Raw genomic sequence first — 16,334 nt, 5'->3', positions numbered from 1 at the left:
TAACATTTGGGTCCTAACTCCCGCCCCAGTGGGGGCTTGGCCTCAGAGGTGAACCTAGGTCATTTTGGAGCCTGGACCTAAAGGCCTTTGGGGGACCCTCCTCCCCTGCAAACTAAGCCTCATCATGCTCGGCCAGGCGACCCCATCACCCAGGACAGACTAAAGAGGTTTTGGGGGACCCCAGGGACTGTGGAGGGCCTGGACCTCAGCCTATGACTATGATAGGGTTGGCCAGCCTGAAGCTCAGCTGTTGTTGGACTACAACTCCCATCATCCCCAGCCACAATGGTTGCAGTCCAGCAACGGCTGGACCTCTGGGCTATGGCGAAGGCCTGGAGAACTGACCCGCCTGCCTGGATAATCACCTCCTCTGAGTCAGCAGAAGGCTGCCCCTTGGCTTCAAAGAGCTCTGACAGGAGATTGACCTTCTCATCTCTGATCACTTCTCCCTTCAGGAAAGCCTCATTAATCATCCTCACAGCCGATTTACTGTCCTCCAGAACCGCTGATGTCTGGAGCCTGAGAGAGAACAGTTCACCCAAGCAGGCCTTGAGTGCCTTGGATGCAAAAAAAGAATCGGATGGTTAAAACACACACACAGGTCCCTGAACACACTTTAAAAACAAATCTATTTGTTGACATATCATAGCATGCATCAGTGCCTCCTTCCTGTCTGCCCTGCACGGTCTGGAGCCACAGCCTTTTATGGGCCGTTCCTGGGAAAGACCATTTAAAAGACCATTTGTCAATGGATTTACAGCACGATGGTGTACCTGATAAAAGAGTCTCCGGAAGGCCGGGCTGGAATCTGGGCCCAAGTCGCCGGCTGCAATGTGAGCCAGGCAGTGCACAAGAAGCAGGACAAAGCTCCCCACACAGCTCAGGCACTCCCTTAAAATGAAGAGTTTGTTGCCAGGAGTCTAAGGAAGGGAAAAGAAAAGAAAGGACCCAATGAGCGAGACTGGCTGCTGAGGCAGGACAGATGCTTTTCATTTGTCATCTTCAAGCTTCTAGTCCTTATGAAGCTCTCCACCATTCTGAGCATCTGCAATGAGCACTGCTGTTTGGGCTCAAAGTTCCATCTAGTTCAGCATCCTTCTTTCCCTCCTAAGTCCATAAGGGCCTCCCCCTGTTGATTGTCCTTAGCAGCTGGCACTTTTAGGTGATTACAAGGTAGAATGCCTCTGATGATGGAAATAGGAAGCTGCCTGCTACCGAGTCAGACCCTTGATCTATCTAGCTCAGTACTGTCCACACTGACAGGCAGCAGCTTTCTAAGGCTTCAGGCAGGCGTCTTTCCCAGCCCTATCTGGAGATGCTACTAGGCACTGAACTGGGACCCTCCACATCCAAGCAGATGCTTAACCACTGATCTACAGCCCCATCCCCCCAGGGGAATATCGTACAGCAGACAACACTCCGATGTAGTCTCCCATCCAGATGCAAACCAGGGCAGGCCCCGCTTAGCAAAGAGGACAAGCCATGCTCGCTGCCGCAAGACCAACTTCCTCCATTCCTAATTCTCATAACTGACCAGAACATAAGAGGAGCCCCATTGGACCGGACCAAAGGCCATCTCGGGAGAGCCTGGCTTCTCATGGTGGCCGCCAGACACCACCGCGAAGCCCACCCATGGAGCCCAGAAGGCCCAGCTAGGGCTGAGCAAAACTCCTGCCTCAAGCCTCAGAGATCTGCTGCAAGTCAGAACAGACAACACTGAGCCAGACAGGCCAAAGGCCTGACTCAGTATAAGGCTGATAACTCTATTTCCCAGTTCCAGCTCATAGATGTTGATGATACAGTTATTTTGCCCCCATTTGTGTGCAGGTAAAGGAAAGGTGTGCCATCAAGTCGGTGCTGACTCCTGGCGCCCACAGAGCCCTGTGGTTTTTCTTTGGTAGAATACAGGAGGGGTTGACCATTGCCTCCTTTCAGCATCTTCCTAGATCACTGCTGCCCGATAGAGGTGTTTCCTATAGTCTGGGAAACATACCAGTGGGGATTCAAACAGGCAACCTCTTGCAGGTAGTGTCATCTCCTTTAGACAAGTCAGGATAACAGAAAGTGTTTTGGAAGGCCTATTGAATCAATCAATCATCTTTAATACGGTGCAAGACCAGCAAAAGACAGGACAGTAGAGCATGATTCATAATAATAAAAGCAAATTATGGAACCATGAAATGATACTACTTTAAAGTCACTACTCTGATCCTATAAAACTATACTGTAATACTATGGAGCGGCTATACTTTAGAAAAGAGGGCAGCTGTGAGATTATTAAAACCTTTGGCAAACAGCTATATTTAAAGAATTATGAGAATATAAAATATAAAATATATAAAATGCAAAAAGCAGTGGCTAAAATGGAGTATGTGAAATAAGATCGCTAAATGGGAACACTAGAAAAGATAAAATAGTCAGCAGTTTAAAACTATGCAGAGCTGATGCAAGGGAAAGGGCTGGCAGTCAAAGCCCAACTGATCCTACGCGCTGCCCTGCAGAACTTGGCTGTGTTACCCGTGGAGGCCTTCAGGTCTTCCTCTGAAAGCAACCTCTGAGTAGAGACATGGCTTGGATGTCCAGGGTACCTGAGAGGAAGGCATATTCAGAAGGCAATATATACCTGGTAATAGAAAGTGTTTCGGAAGGCATTGCCAGGTAGCTTGCTTGAAGGAATGCTGGAGGCAACGCACAAATCAATCTCTGGGGCCTAACATTGAGGGAGAACAATCACACATGATTAGTTTCAGAGGGTCAGAGGGATGCACATTCTCCTGGGAGTTGCTTTGCTTCTCCGATGCTGGGCACAAAGCTGGTGTGCTACACCATAGCAGAAGCTGCACTGGAGCGGAATCTGGCATCAGAACATAGGTGTCCAAATTATGCCATGTTCCTTGAGTTCGCTCTGCCCATTCCTTAACTGCAGACACAAAATCCCAGTCAAGCCAATTTGTTCATTTTGGAATGTTGTGTTATCTTTGTAAAATATTGCAGTAAAAGGGCTGAAACTCTTGGAAAAGGTGCAGGAGGAAGGGAAAACAGGGATGCACAACTGGGGCCTTCCAGCTGTTGTTTGACTACAACTCCCATCATCCCCCTAGCACAGTGGCCAATAGTCAGGGATGATGGGAGCTGTAGTCCAACATCTGCAGGAGGGCGAAAGTTGGAAACCCTGTGGAGCAGCTGATCACTATGATCAAGAAAGATGACCCATCTCTCAACATTGGAATCATGCTGTATCACATGTCATTATCATACACTCTGTGGGGTAGTTTCTCTAGCATTTCACCACCTTTTCAACACTTACGCCAATATGAGGTCTGAGAAATTGCAGGACAACAATGCCATATTGATAGATGACAAACTCTCTTGAAGAAAGGCTTGGTGGGTGTAGTGGGACAAGGTCCCCTGATTTACGACTCAGCTGAATGTCCATTATATCCTGGAAAGAATTGTCTGTGCCTATAGAAAAGTTAAGCATTGGCCACATTCACCTATGATCCTGACGTGTATAAAGGGATGTTAATTTTTAAAAAATTGTTTGGACTGCACTTCACACCCACACCCACAGCCCCACCCTCCTCACAAACATAAAACACTTCATTCAGAATACATGATATGAATTATGCGTCCATCCATCACATAATTTGCTTCTGAGAGCCAAGTTCAAACAACATAGAATGGTTTGAGAAGGAAGTGAGTGGCAGATGGGGGGAAAGAGGCAGGATGGTGTAGTGGTTAGACAACAACAGCTAAAATTGTAACTAGGGACAATGGGAATTGTAGTTCAGCAACAGCTGGAGTAGCACAGGTTGGGAACCCCTAGTATATTGCCCTCAATATTTATTACAAAGGTTCCTCCAGCTGCCTATTTCTTTCAGGAACAGCAGCATTTAGAAGAGAGGAAGAAGTCCTTTTCAAACGGTACGTTAAATGCATGCACAATCCATGTACAGTGTGTGCATGTTCAGATCTGTATGTACATACAGTTATTCAGACACTATGCTTGCTGAATGCACATAGAGCAGTGTGCTTCCTACCTGTACCACACATTTGAGGGGCCTGTACCCAGTTTCATTTTTAAAATGAACCCATGTACAGTTCATACAAAAACATGTACCATCTAAATGCATGTACAGTGTAATGTCAGAATACAGCTAGAGAACACACAGTGTCTTAGGTGACAACTGGGGTCCTGAGCAAACACTTAAATGGACCAGTAGTAGCCACCCTAGAGAATAAAAGGAACTGTCCATGGTGCTGAATTCAAGTCTGCCTCAAAACAGAGAGGTCAAATGCAAAAGCCTTTTTGGAAGCCTTTTTGGCTCCCTGAGCCTTTTTGGAAGGGCAGTATAAAAATTGAGCATATAAAAATAAAATTAAAAAAATTAAAATGTTACCACATTCTGGATGACGGGTGCTTAGTAGTCCAACCTCTGCGGCACATTTTTGGAACTGCCGATTGACCTCTTTCAGAAGAGTCAGGAGCTGGGAAGATGCTAAACTGCTGGCTTCGTCACCATCTACACAAATCAGAATAAAATGCACATGGTTTGCTTGAGAAGATATTTGTTCCTGTTTGATATTCACAAAAGGTAAATACATTTCAGAAGTGTACATAAGAACAGCCCTGCTGGATCAGGCCCAAGGCCCCTCTAGTCCAGCATCCTGTTTCCCACAGTGGCCGACCAGTTACCTCTGGAAGCCCATAGGCAAGAGCTGAGGGTGTGCCCTCTCTCCTGCTGTTACTCCCCTGCAACTGGTGTTAGAAGCATCTTGCCTCTGAGGCTGGCTTGTTAGCCATGTTAAGATTAGTTCTGGCAAGCCGTTGGTAAAGACAGACACAGGATCAGATGCCACAACAAGGATCTCTTTGGAAACCTTACCAGAGAGAAGTGGTCTGAACCGAGGATTCAGGAGAGTGGTCCTTAATGTCACCAGGAGTTCTGTCTGCTTCAGGATCCGGAGACCTGTGAGAGCAGCATTCAGCCAGTTAGTCTGCTCCTGGGTAAAGAAGAGCAGACGCGTCTCTACTGCTGCCTCCCTTCCTGTCTGTGGTGAGCCTTCTGAGTGGGAGATGATTTGTCAGACCATTCACCTGTCTATCTATCATGGCTCCCAGGGAGATGTAGACATACAAATCCAACAAAGACGGCAAACACAAAAGGATAAAACTGAAGAGGCAGCAGCTTCTGGGAGGATGGATGGAGACTTTTAAAGTGTCATGCTTTGAAAGCTTTGAAAGTGACATGGGGGACAGGGAGGAGGGAAAGGGGCCAGCATTCTCTTCTCCTCTCCTTTTGCTTCTTGAAGCTTTGCAAGACATGTGAGGAGAGGCAGTCAGACAGTTCTGCTTCAATGGCAGTGGTGGGGGGCATCTTGCCTCCTGACGGCACCCCAATCATCTGCTGCCTGAAGCAACTGCCTCACCTTGCCACAGGATAGCACCACCCCAGAGTTTAACCTTTGGTTCACTTCCAGTGAGACCTACTCTCTGCTAAGAGGCACAGAACTCTGTCTTCAACCAAGCCAGATTGGTTTCCTCCCTGTGAAGCGGCTTCTTCAAGAGCTGGAGAACGTCTGTCAGATTGACGAGACTTTTTCTTCTTCTTCTCTTTCTCCAGCCACCCTCTAAGCTTGCCCATATCTTGGTGGAACACCTTGTCCAGGAAATTCACCGTCTCATCATGTTCTCTCAACAGTTTCTAAAAGTAAGGGTTCAAAGTTGTGTTGATATCCATAGCCAAGCTCTGAGGATCTCTTAGCCCCTATGTTCTGGTCCCAAGTCCTGGAATTTGGGTGTGGCAGAGAGGGGCACATCCTCAAGGCTTTTACAGTCTTGAGTAAAATTAATTTCAGCTGCAGTGTACCCACCTGAAGTATAATTTCCCAGGTATGAAGCTGCCTTTTACTGAGTCAGTCCATTGGCCCGTCAAGGTGAGTGCTATCTACTCTGACTGGCAGCAGCTCTCCAGAATCTCAAATGGAAGGAGGTCCTCCCCAGCCTTACCTGGAGAGTCCAGGAACCTTGGGCCTTCTGCATGCACCGAGCTACAGCCCACCAAAAGGCCACCAAGAGAAACTTTATTTACTTCTGCCCCCACCCCCCAAAACTTGCCCAACAGAAAAGGTATTAATATAATCTGCTGACCTAAGGACCAGGAATACCTGTGGGGTTCCAACATAAGGAGCTTTCAATGACATACTTAAAGTCTTTGAAGAGCTGGATCCTTTTCCTTCATTGCAGGTTTGCTTTTACCTGCTTGGCCCGTCTCTTGATTTCGCCTCTTTCCAGCTGATCCTGCAGTTTTGCTTTTTCCTCTGAAATTTGTCCCCTGTAAGATTCTTCTAGCTCTGCCAGCCGCATTTCTTGGAAATCCTCCCATTTCTCTTTTCCTTTCCATTCTCTGTTTTCTTTGTCTAATGTGGGACTTCCACTCTGTAGGGGTAAAAGGGCATTACAAGAGACTGCATCTCTTCCTAATTTCAGTAAACATTCAGACACATTCATGGGGGAGAGGTCTATCATTATTAGTCACCATGGGTATGTGGAACATCCATGTTCAGAAGCAGTATATCTTTGGTATACATTGCGGAGGGGAGGGGCAACAGGTAAGAGCTCTTACTTGTACACCCAACTAGGGAACTCGGGGAAGCATTTGATTGGCCACTGTGAGAAATATGATGCTGGACTAGATGGACCTTTGGTCTGACCCAGTAGGGCTCTTTTTAAAGTTCTCCTGACTGTGGTTAGATATATTTCTAGGGAAGCGTCACTGCAGGAGAACAACAGATTGGATTTCTTGCCCCAATCCTACCTGAAGTGGACTAGGATGCTTTGCTGAGTTTCCCCTTGTTCTTTGGCCACCTCGGAAGAAAGTTCTGAGCTGCTCTTTCAACTCTTTGGTTTTCTGCTGCCTGAAATCCCGTAGTTCACTGGCTATCTGGTTAGCATCCTCCAGACACTGCAGAATAAACACCACACAGGGGGAAAGCAAAGAAAAAGAGAGAGAAATACAGGTGTGGATGCAGAGAGAGAGAGAAATGGCCACAGAAACATTTCACTGACAGTCTGATTGATGGGCTCATGTTCACCTTGTCTGAGGAGTATCTTTTCAACATCTGGACCATCTCCTGAAACTGCTTCTCCCTCAGCTGCAGCATCTGCACAGCTTGTGTCAGCTCCAGCACAGAGCTTTCATACTCCTTCTTCTCCTTCATCAGCTGCAAGATGGCTTTCATATCTTCATCTGCCAGTGGCCCCTGGAACACAGTGAAGCCTAGATTAAACGTGGCTACTGTTGTTTTGTATTAAGAGACCATCAAAAGAACCTTGCTAACTTTCTAGGCTAGCACCCTTGCTTCCAAAAGCAGCTAAACCAGAGGTCCTTTGGAAGCTTACAGCAGCCCTTCCCATTGTGTATCCTCAGCATCTGATATTCTGGTATACTGCTTCTGAAGATGGAGTCTCCATTTAGCCACAAGTAGACGGAGAAATAAAGTCACTCTCTTCCCCTTTACAGAAATGTTAGGGGATATAAAAAGGCCAGCATGGTTTCATGTAGCTGATGGTGCATTGCTCTTGCTCCAACAAGTCCTGGGTTCAAATCCCTCTTCAGTTGCCAAGTTCTTTGGGTGGCCTTGAGCAAGTCAAAATCTCTTAGCCTAAAGTATCTTAAGCAGTTGTTGGGAGGCTAAAAAGGAGCAACCTGGTGCATACTGCCCTGAAGCACTTGGAGGAAGGCAGACAACCACTGTCATTTGAAGATAGATGGGTGGGTGGATGGATGGATCCCCACCCCCCGATGAAAGAGGATGAGAAGCATGTCCAAAAGAAGACAAAATAAGGATTGTAAAGTTTTGAAAAGGAAAGGTTCCATACTATCCCTAGAAACACATGAAGCTAACACAGGATTTTGCTTGGTTCATTAAAAGCTACGGTGAAGCTTCAGGATAAATCTGCCCTTCCCGAACATGATCTGGATCTACTAGAGCTTTAAAAAAAAAATCAGACCACTAAGCATGTGTACAATATTGCCCTATATTTTGCTGATCACTCCCAGCTTCCAAAGTATAAAGTCTATGGCCATTTCAGCAAAACAGAAATATATATCCATTATAGACCTATCAATCCATTTTGCTTTCCTCCCCCCAAATCCTGGGAATGCCTCTCTCACAGTATTAGGCCTGTAGAGTAGATATGCCCTCGATCCACAGCCAGAGGTGCACCTAGGTAATTTTGGAGCCTGGACCTAAAGACCTTCGGAGGCCCCACCCACCCCTGCAAGTTGCATCATTCCCCCCCCCCCGCCACACACACACTGAATGCAGTAATTTTTAAAATGTGGGTTCTTGAGGGCAGAAACATCAACTGAACTCACAAGAATGTAAGAATTTAAAACAGGTCTATTTATGCAAATATGCATCAGCAGAAACATTGCAACACCCAACGTTACATATTCTGATCCCACTGAGCCATTTTGGAAGGGTGGTATAGAAATGGAATAAATACATAAGTAATGGATATTTCTTTCCCCACTCTCCCGCTCTGTCTCTAAAGCAGAGGTCATGCTCCGCCACCTGGCACAAGTCACAGTCACACTCGGCTGGCAGCGCACCACCTGGCACAGACTAAGGAGGATTTGGGGACCCCCAGGGGTGTGTGGAGACCCTGGACTTCAGCCCAGAGGTCCTGGGGTAAGAGCACCTCTGTCCACAGTGGCTGATTTGTGCAGACTTAATACATTGGGCTCCAGTGTGCATCTATTGCGTTCCATTGTGCATCTGCCCTGTGCTATCTGCCCAGTGCTGATCAGCTGCTGGGGTTTCCCCTTACTCAGTATTAAAGCTAGACCCACCCCACCCCCCGGCTATTTGCATGAAGAAAGAAAATTCTTACAGCCAGAGTGAGGTCTTCTGTGTGGCTATCACCACCTGGAGTTCGGGAGTCCCATTTTTGGAGCTGAAGGCCACCTTCCATGGTCAGGACAACTTGCCGTAGATGCCTCTGCGTTAGGACAAAATACGCCACGTGCTCAGTAGGGGGTCTTGAGGTGTGCCTTGCAGCCTCTTGAATCACTTCCATTTCTTTGGCTTGCAGCTGGGAAGAGGAAACACAATGCAAAGCCTTGTGCACCTGCTTTGAAAATCAAGTTCGGAGTTGATATTCCAGTACTGATTAGTACTAACTAGGTCCATGGCATATAATCAATTAATCAGTTGGACAAATCAAAGATGGTTAATGGGCTAAAAAAGGTGTCCCAAAATAATTGCTGCAGGTGACAGAATATGACAAATTGCAGATGGGATGGGGACTCAGGAGAGCTGAACTTGCAGCAGAGAGCTGGAATGGTCCCCTTTGCTGAGCAGGGGGAATCCACCCCAGTTTGCGTTTGGCTGGAAGACTACATGTGATCGCTGCAAAATATTTTCCTTAGGGGATGGAGCCATGGAAGAGGACCTGCCTGCTTGTATGCAGAAGGTCCCAGGTTCAATCCCTGGCAGCATCTCCAGGTAGGGCTGGAGAGACCCCTGCCTGAACCCTTGGAGATAAATAAATTATGCAATAAATTGTAGCTGGGGATGATGGGAATTGTAGTTCAACAACATCTGGACGATCAGACTCTAAGCCTCAACCAAGATTTCTGAAATGAGGCGACAGCTCTGCTACCAACCCTGCATATTAAGCACACAGGTGAGATTTGGGCACCTTTGGACAGGATCAAGCAACAGCATCACGGTCTTTGTACCTTCTCCTCTGTCTGAGCTTGCAGCTCCGTTTGGATCTGCTCCTGCAGCGCTCTCAGCTTTGCCTCATTTCCTTCTTTGAAACGAACTAGCAGGTCTGCTTCTTCACAATGCTTTTGGAGAAAAGTCTCAGCTCTCTCCACCTGCTTTTTTTCAGCTGAGTGGGCCACATCTTGTAATACTGTTTCTCCTGCAACTTTGTAGTGGCAGTTTTCCAGCATCTGTAATACATCTTCAGGGCAGGTCCGTCTCTTAGGCCATAAAGCAAAGAAACTGACATAACTAAGCAAAGAAATCGACAACATTCGTGTTTGTTTGTTTGTTCAATGTATCGCCTACTTTTTATCTAAAAGATAGCAAAACTGCTCACAAAAGTATATAAAACAGCATAAAAATCATCATCGTCAGTTAAAGAAATCAGTAAAAACACTAACATTTTTTCTAAATTAAAATACAAAGAGCAAAAAGAAAATAATTTTGCTTAGCAGAATGAAGCACCTACTGGAACAGAAAGGTTTCAGCATCTGGCTAAAGACGGAGAGGGTTGGATCCCGCCTGGTCTCTCTGGGGGAAAAAGTTCTGTAATTGTGTTGCCACTACCTAAAAGGCCCTGTCCTTAGGAGTCGTCAGTCAAAGTTCTGTTAATGGCGGTCCAGAGAGGAGGGCTTCTGTAGCTGATCTCAAACTTGGGCAGGCTAGCTAGAGCGCTGCGACTGACCAAAGCTAGGAAAACTCAGGCAGGCAGCATGGCCATGTGTGGGATGCAATTGCTAGTGCCAGCAAGGAGGAATGAGGTGAGAAGAAAGGGCTGCGAATTACCTGGAAGCCATTGTAAGCATCCAAAACTCTGTGAGTCCACATCTGCTTCCTAGCTTCTTGCTTCACGATCTTGACTGCCATGGCTCGGAGTTTCTGAGCCACCAAGACAGCACTGACTTGTGCTCCCTGTGAGGTAAAGAAGGACAGGAAACTCTACAGGAGACTCTATGAATGTGGTTGCAAAGTGAGAGTGGCGGTTCCCTGGTGCATGTCCTAGAATGTTCTGAAGTTTCCTTGTTTTTTAAACAAATTTTTAAACAAATTTATCATGATCATTATCATCTATACACATAATGATTTGCATCAAATGAGAAGAGATTCCTGCCCCAAGTACATAGATTTTCTTATAGATAAATTCATGGAGGACTGGTCTATCAATGGCTACTAGTCAGAGGGCTATAGGCCACCTCCGTCCTCAGAAGCAAGATGCCTCTAAACACCAGTTGCAGGGGAGTAGCAGTAGGAGAGAGGGCATGCCTTCATCTCTTGCCTGTAGGCTTCCAACAGCACCTGGTGGGCCACTGTGTGAAACAGGGCCTGATCCAGCAGGGCTCTTCTTATGCCCAAGTAGCTCACAATCTAGAACTAACACATGGGAGACAAGGCAGGAAAGCAAGGGAAGTGAAGGCAGGGGCAAATTGAGGAAGAATCTACAGTTATTTCATGTAAACCTATACAGGCTTAGTTACATTAATATCATCATCATCATCATCATCATCATCATCATCATCATCATCATCCATATAATATATGCATCCCATAACTTGCAGCTCATAGAGTTTTAGAGCCGAAAAGGACCTCCTAAACTGATTAAATCCAACACTCAGCCTAGGCATCCATGCCAGCCCTCCACAAACTACCTTACTTCATTTTCCCCAGAGCGTGCCACACACAGAAAGCAGGAAGGAACGAGGAGTATGGCCGAATTGATGATACCCCCCTTCATCAACTCACACTTTTCTCTTTTGCAACATCGACTCTGAAGGGGGAGTCTGCTTTTTGCAGGTCGGCCCCAAGTGATGAGAGGTGCTGCAGTATTTCTTCCAGAGAGAATAAAACTCCGTCCTTGAGGGTGAGTCCACCTGGGCTGAGTCCTGCACACTTAAGGTCTTCCCAGTGCTGCTGACTAAGCTCTTCTTCAGCATGCCGGTGATATTCAGCGAGTTCTTTCAGGAGATTGTCCCACTCAGTGGCTGTTTCCAAGTCCTGGCTAGGTGACATACCCTAGAAATATAACCACACACTCAGCACTGGACAAACGGACCAATCTTTGTGTAATGGGATAAGTGGGCACCAAACTGGTATTTAAAAATGGCAACCTTCAGAGACTAAAGGGCCAGCTCCACTGCTGACGTAAAAGCCTCTAGACTCCAAGTATTTTTTCACACAGTGTGTAATTAATCTATAGAATTCTCTGCTTGCTTGGATGGCCTTAAAAAGAGGCTTGGACAAATTCATGTAGGATAGGTCTATCAATGGCTACGAGTCTGGTGACTATAGGCCACCTCCAGCCTCGGAGGCAAGATGCCTCCAAATTCCAGTTGCTGGGGAGCAACAGCAGGAGAGAGGGCATGGCCTCACCTCTTGGATGTGGGCGTCTCAGAGGCATCTGGCATTTTTTATTCTACTGGCTTAGGGGACTCACCTGGAAGCAAGGTTCTCTCCCTCACAAGAAGTGCTAAATTTGCATGCCAAAGCTAGAAAGAAAACCACGTTAACCCCCCAATACTGCTGTCGGGAAGGATCACTGTGCTTCGCTTGCATATGCTGGAGCATTGCAAATCTCACAAGACGACAGCTCTTTCATGGATGCATTCCTAACGCATGCTTGCCTGAGAGCAGAAGCCTCATAAAATAGTTTTGAGGATATGTAGGACTGGGCCACCTGTCAGCACCTGAGTTTCTACCTTCTTGCTTACACTGGATAAATAAACTCTCTTTCCCGTCCCCCCTTGATACGACAACCCCTTGTCTCACCAGATTCTTCTTCAGTTTGGAGGATTCACAGAAGGAAGAGATCGTGCCGATTTCTTCTCCCATTAAGGACAGTTCCAGATGCACCATTTCGCTGGCGTGCTTCTCCAGGAAAATCCTGCCTCACACAGAAGAACAGCACACTTGTATCAGGAGGGAGGTGCTGCTCCAGGGTGCAGCAAAGTTGGAGACAAAAAGCAAAGATGGGCCCCTGCCCCGTAACCCACCCCCGCAGGGACGGTCGTACCTGCTTTCTCAAATATAGCTATGCCCCTGGGACTGATAGATTATCAAGTGCCTTTATGGAGGAAGAAGACCAGATCCTCCAGAGACTGAAAAGGCTGGTGGTTGTGCAAGGAGATGGAAGCAAAATATGCCCTTCCTTGAATTCTCTGCAGACTTGTGGCAGGGGGCAGGGGGCTGGTGCAACCCTAACCCACCCCCCTCATTTTTAGCTGGCCCCTGCTAAAGCTTTTGCTAGCAAATTATTTTTAAACGGCTATATTGTAATGTAATTGAGAAGGCGGTAAAACCTGTCTCTCTAATTTTTTTTTCATGTCCCCCTAAACCTTTAGGCTGCCTCTGGGCCTGAGATGGTGGCTTCGCTCCTCGGTCCTCCTCTCCAACCAAAGCAACACCTAGGAATGTGCAATTGCATCCCTCTGCATCCCTCTCCTCTCAGTCCCTTTCCTCCCTGCTCTTGGTGCTGCAGCTTTGTCCTGCTGTAGTAATCCACGTGATTTGCTGGTCAGTCTCTCATGCAGCTTGAGGACCCCTCAGAGCTGACCTCTACCCTTTCCCCTAAAAAACAAACAAGCCCTCATGCCTGGGGTGAGAGGTTACCAGTGTGCACATGCATGATGTGCGTCGTCTATGGGAGAATCCTGGGTGCCATCACTGCGGAGACAAACAGGACTAAGCACATACGAAGCTGCCTTAGACCAGTGTTTCTCAACCACCAGTCTTCGGACTGGTGCCGGTCCATGAGCAGTTGAGTGCCAGTCTGTGTTGGTCCACGAGGAATTAATACCCCCACAAAACAATTTCGAGCTGGTGGGAGCCTCCACTGCTGGGAGCTCTCCAGAGCTCATTTCTAGGCAGGCAGCCCTCGCGGCTGGAATAATGTTCATATCAAAGAAGCTAAATGAGTGTTATTGAAATTGAAATTGTTTTGGGGGGTGCCTGGGGGTGGGGGTGAGGGGGGGCAACCCCTTTACTAACTGCTGGTCTGGGAAACTGCACACAAAGAATGTACAGGCCCATGACTCCAAAAATGTTGAGAAACACTGCCTCAGACTGTGGGTTGAGCACAATATTGACTGGCAACCATTTCCCCAGGCCCCTCTCCACCCTGCTGCCTGAACTCCTTTTAACTTGAGATGTTGAACCTAGGACCTTTTGGGGGAAAGGCTTATGTTCTCCCACTGAGCGATGGCCCCACCACCATAGGTGATCAACGTGGGGTTGTTCTACTGCTGACATTTTGCAATAGGCAGTACGGCATCTCTTTCACCCACTCAAATGCAAGCTGAGCTCTGAAGACAAGCTTCCTTGACACATCTCACCTTATCTGGATGTCCTGGAGTAGCTGAGATCTGCTTGCCTGGCGAGAAAGACCCGGCATGGGCAACGGGGGTGGAACAGGTGAAAGTGTGGCTGTTGGAGCCACCCCCTGCCTTGTTTCAGCCCTGAATGCTTCTCCAGGGATTTCAGACACCTTCAAAGTGCTTCTGGATGAGTAGCCTGTAGGAGGAAAAGGGGAGAACCCAATGGAAACTCCCTGTGGTGAATTATAAACCTACATTCCCTCTTGACCTGGATTTTCAGGTGTGAGAGTGTATGGGTGGTTGGATACAGATGTGGTGGCCCCTGGGAAGCTCACTATGGGGCATTTGCAACCACATGGGGAGCAGGTATAAAGGCAGCAGAGCAAAGGGAACAGGTCACTGTCTGCTTCAAGGAGCATAAAGTTATTGAGGACCCAAGTTTGAGAATCCCTGCCATATGCAGCTCCATTCAGGTCCAAAGTCTGTGAGTGGGTTTATTGGCAAAGGATGCTGGGAGCTGAAGTCCAGCAACATCAGAGGAGCCAAGGCTGAGAACCCTGATCGAGCCCTTCCCTATGGAAGGGGCAATGGCCAGAGAGCAGCAGATTTCTGGGAGAAGCTCTGTGTGTGCATGTGTGGACTTTGGAACCAGTCCTGTGAAACTAACTTTTATGCTCAGTGTCCCAAGGGAGGTACAAACCAATCTCTCTTTTCTTTTCCTTAGTAGTAGGCAACACATCCCACCACCGATTTGTAGGCAAGACATCCCGCTACATCACCCTGATTTGTACGGGAATATAGCAAAGCAACTCAGGCTGACACTCTGTAGTGGAAATGCCAATCGATAGCAGCTCAAGGAGGAGAGACACAAGAGTAGAAGCAAAAGACTGCTTTGAAAAATCGGCCTGCCATCAATTACTTTAATGCAGTTCTCGGTACTGAAATAACCACTCATTATTTGGAAAGTGCTGACGAATCTTCAGGGCTTTAGGGGACTCTTCCCAGCTTAGGCTACTGTTTCTTAGTTTTCATTCCAAAGCAGCTGACAAGCGACAGGAGGAAAGCAAGGCACGCTGAGCTGCCAAAGACAGGCAAACCTGCAGATGCTCAGCTGAAGAATGGGCTTGACTCACTGCTGGACCCACTTGCTTAACTATTACTCCAAAAATGCGTCAGTGGACATGGGCAAGGAAAAAAGATGAATCTTTTGTGGAGATGATTTTTAACCTGCCCCATGGTTAGGTGGGACATACTGGCCAGTTTCTGGTGGACCTCCGTGGATTTGCTTCATCGCTGTAGCTGGCCTTCAGCTGGTGGGAGACTATTCTTTGAGGAAGTTTCCTTCCCACTTAACCCTACCCCAAGGGACTGTGATTAAAGAGGGGAGCTGTTCTTGTGGTAGCCGACATGAATTGCCCCCTTTGCTAAGCAGGGTCCACCCTTGTTTGCATTTGAATGGGAGACGGGTGAGCACTACAAGGTATCCCCCTTAGGGGATGGGGGCCGCTCTGGGAAGAGCACCTGCATGCTGGCAAGCAGAAGGTTCCAAGTTCCTTCCTTGGCATCTCCAGATAGGGTTGGGAGAGGCACCTGCTGGCGACTTTGGTGAAGCCCCTGCCAGTCTGTGCAGACAGTTCTGAGCTAAATGGGCCAATGGTCTGACTTGGTAGAAGGCAGATTCCTCTGGTTCTGTGTGGTTCTCATAGCACTAGATGGCTGCAAAGAGTACTGGATTCACTCAGAGATCTTGCTTGTGCAACAGACAATATTGCTGCTGCCTCCGCCCCTCATTGCTTGGGGGCAGAGTTGCCTTTGGGACCCCAAACTACAGGATCTCAGGGGCTGAAATGAATGAGAAGCTGCATGTGTGAAGTTGATCCCAGAGGGTACATTAGTTCCAGCCATGCTAGCAACCCCCCTACTGCCTGCCTCCTCCCAATCCCCCCACTAAACCCTCCACTAAGATCTATTATGTAACTTAAGTGGCATCATCCTTTATCCATGTGAATGCCCAGAAGAAGGAGAGTAAAAGGGTTGCTACTATTGATTTTCTGTACCGCGGCTGTTGGCTGCCAACCCTGGGGCAGGAGATCTGCGCTGGCAGACTCTCTGGTTATGCTCCTGAATTAATTGAGAGGGAATTAGCTGTAGCATGTTCAGATGCCACAGCATTAAACATCCTTCTGGTCGTGGCAAGAGAGCCTGCATAATGCAAAGGGCACAACCCACTGGCAATTTGTCTTGTGC

Source organism: Hemicordylus capensis, chromosome 8 (genome assembly GCF_027244095.1).
Source record: "Hemicordylus capensis ecotype Gifberg chromosome 8, rHemCap1.1.pri, whole genome shotgun sequence".
Classification (NCBI taxonomy): Eukaryota; Metazoa; Chordata; class Lepidosauria; order Squamata; family Cordylidae; genus Hemicordylus; species Hemicordylus capensis.
The sequence above is the reverse complement of the archived record's forward strand: the minus strand, read 5'-3'. Positions refer to the sequence as shown.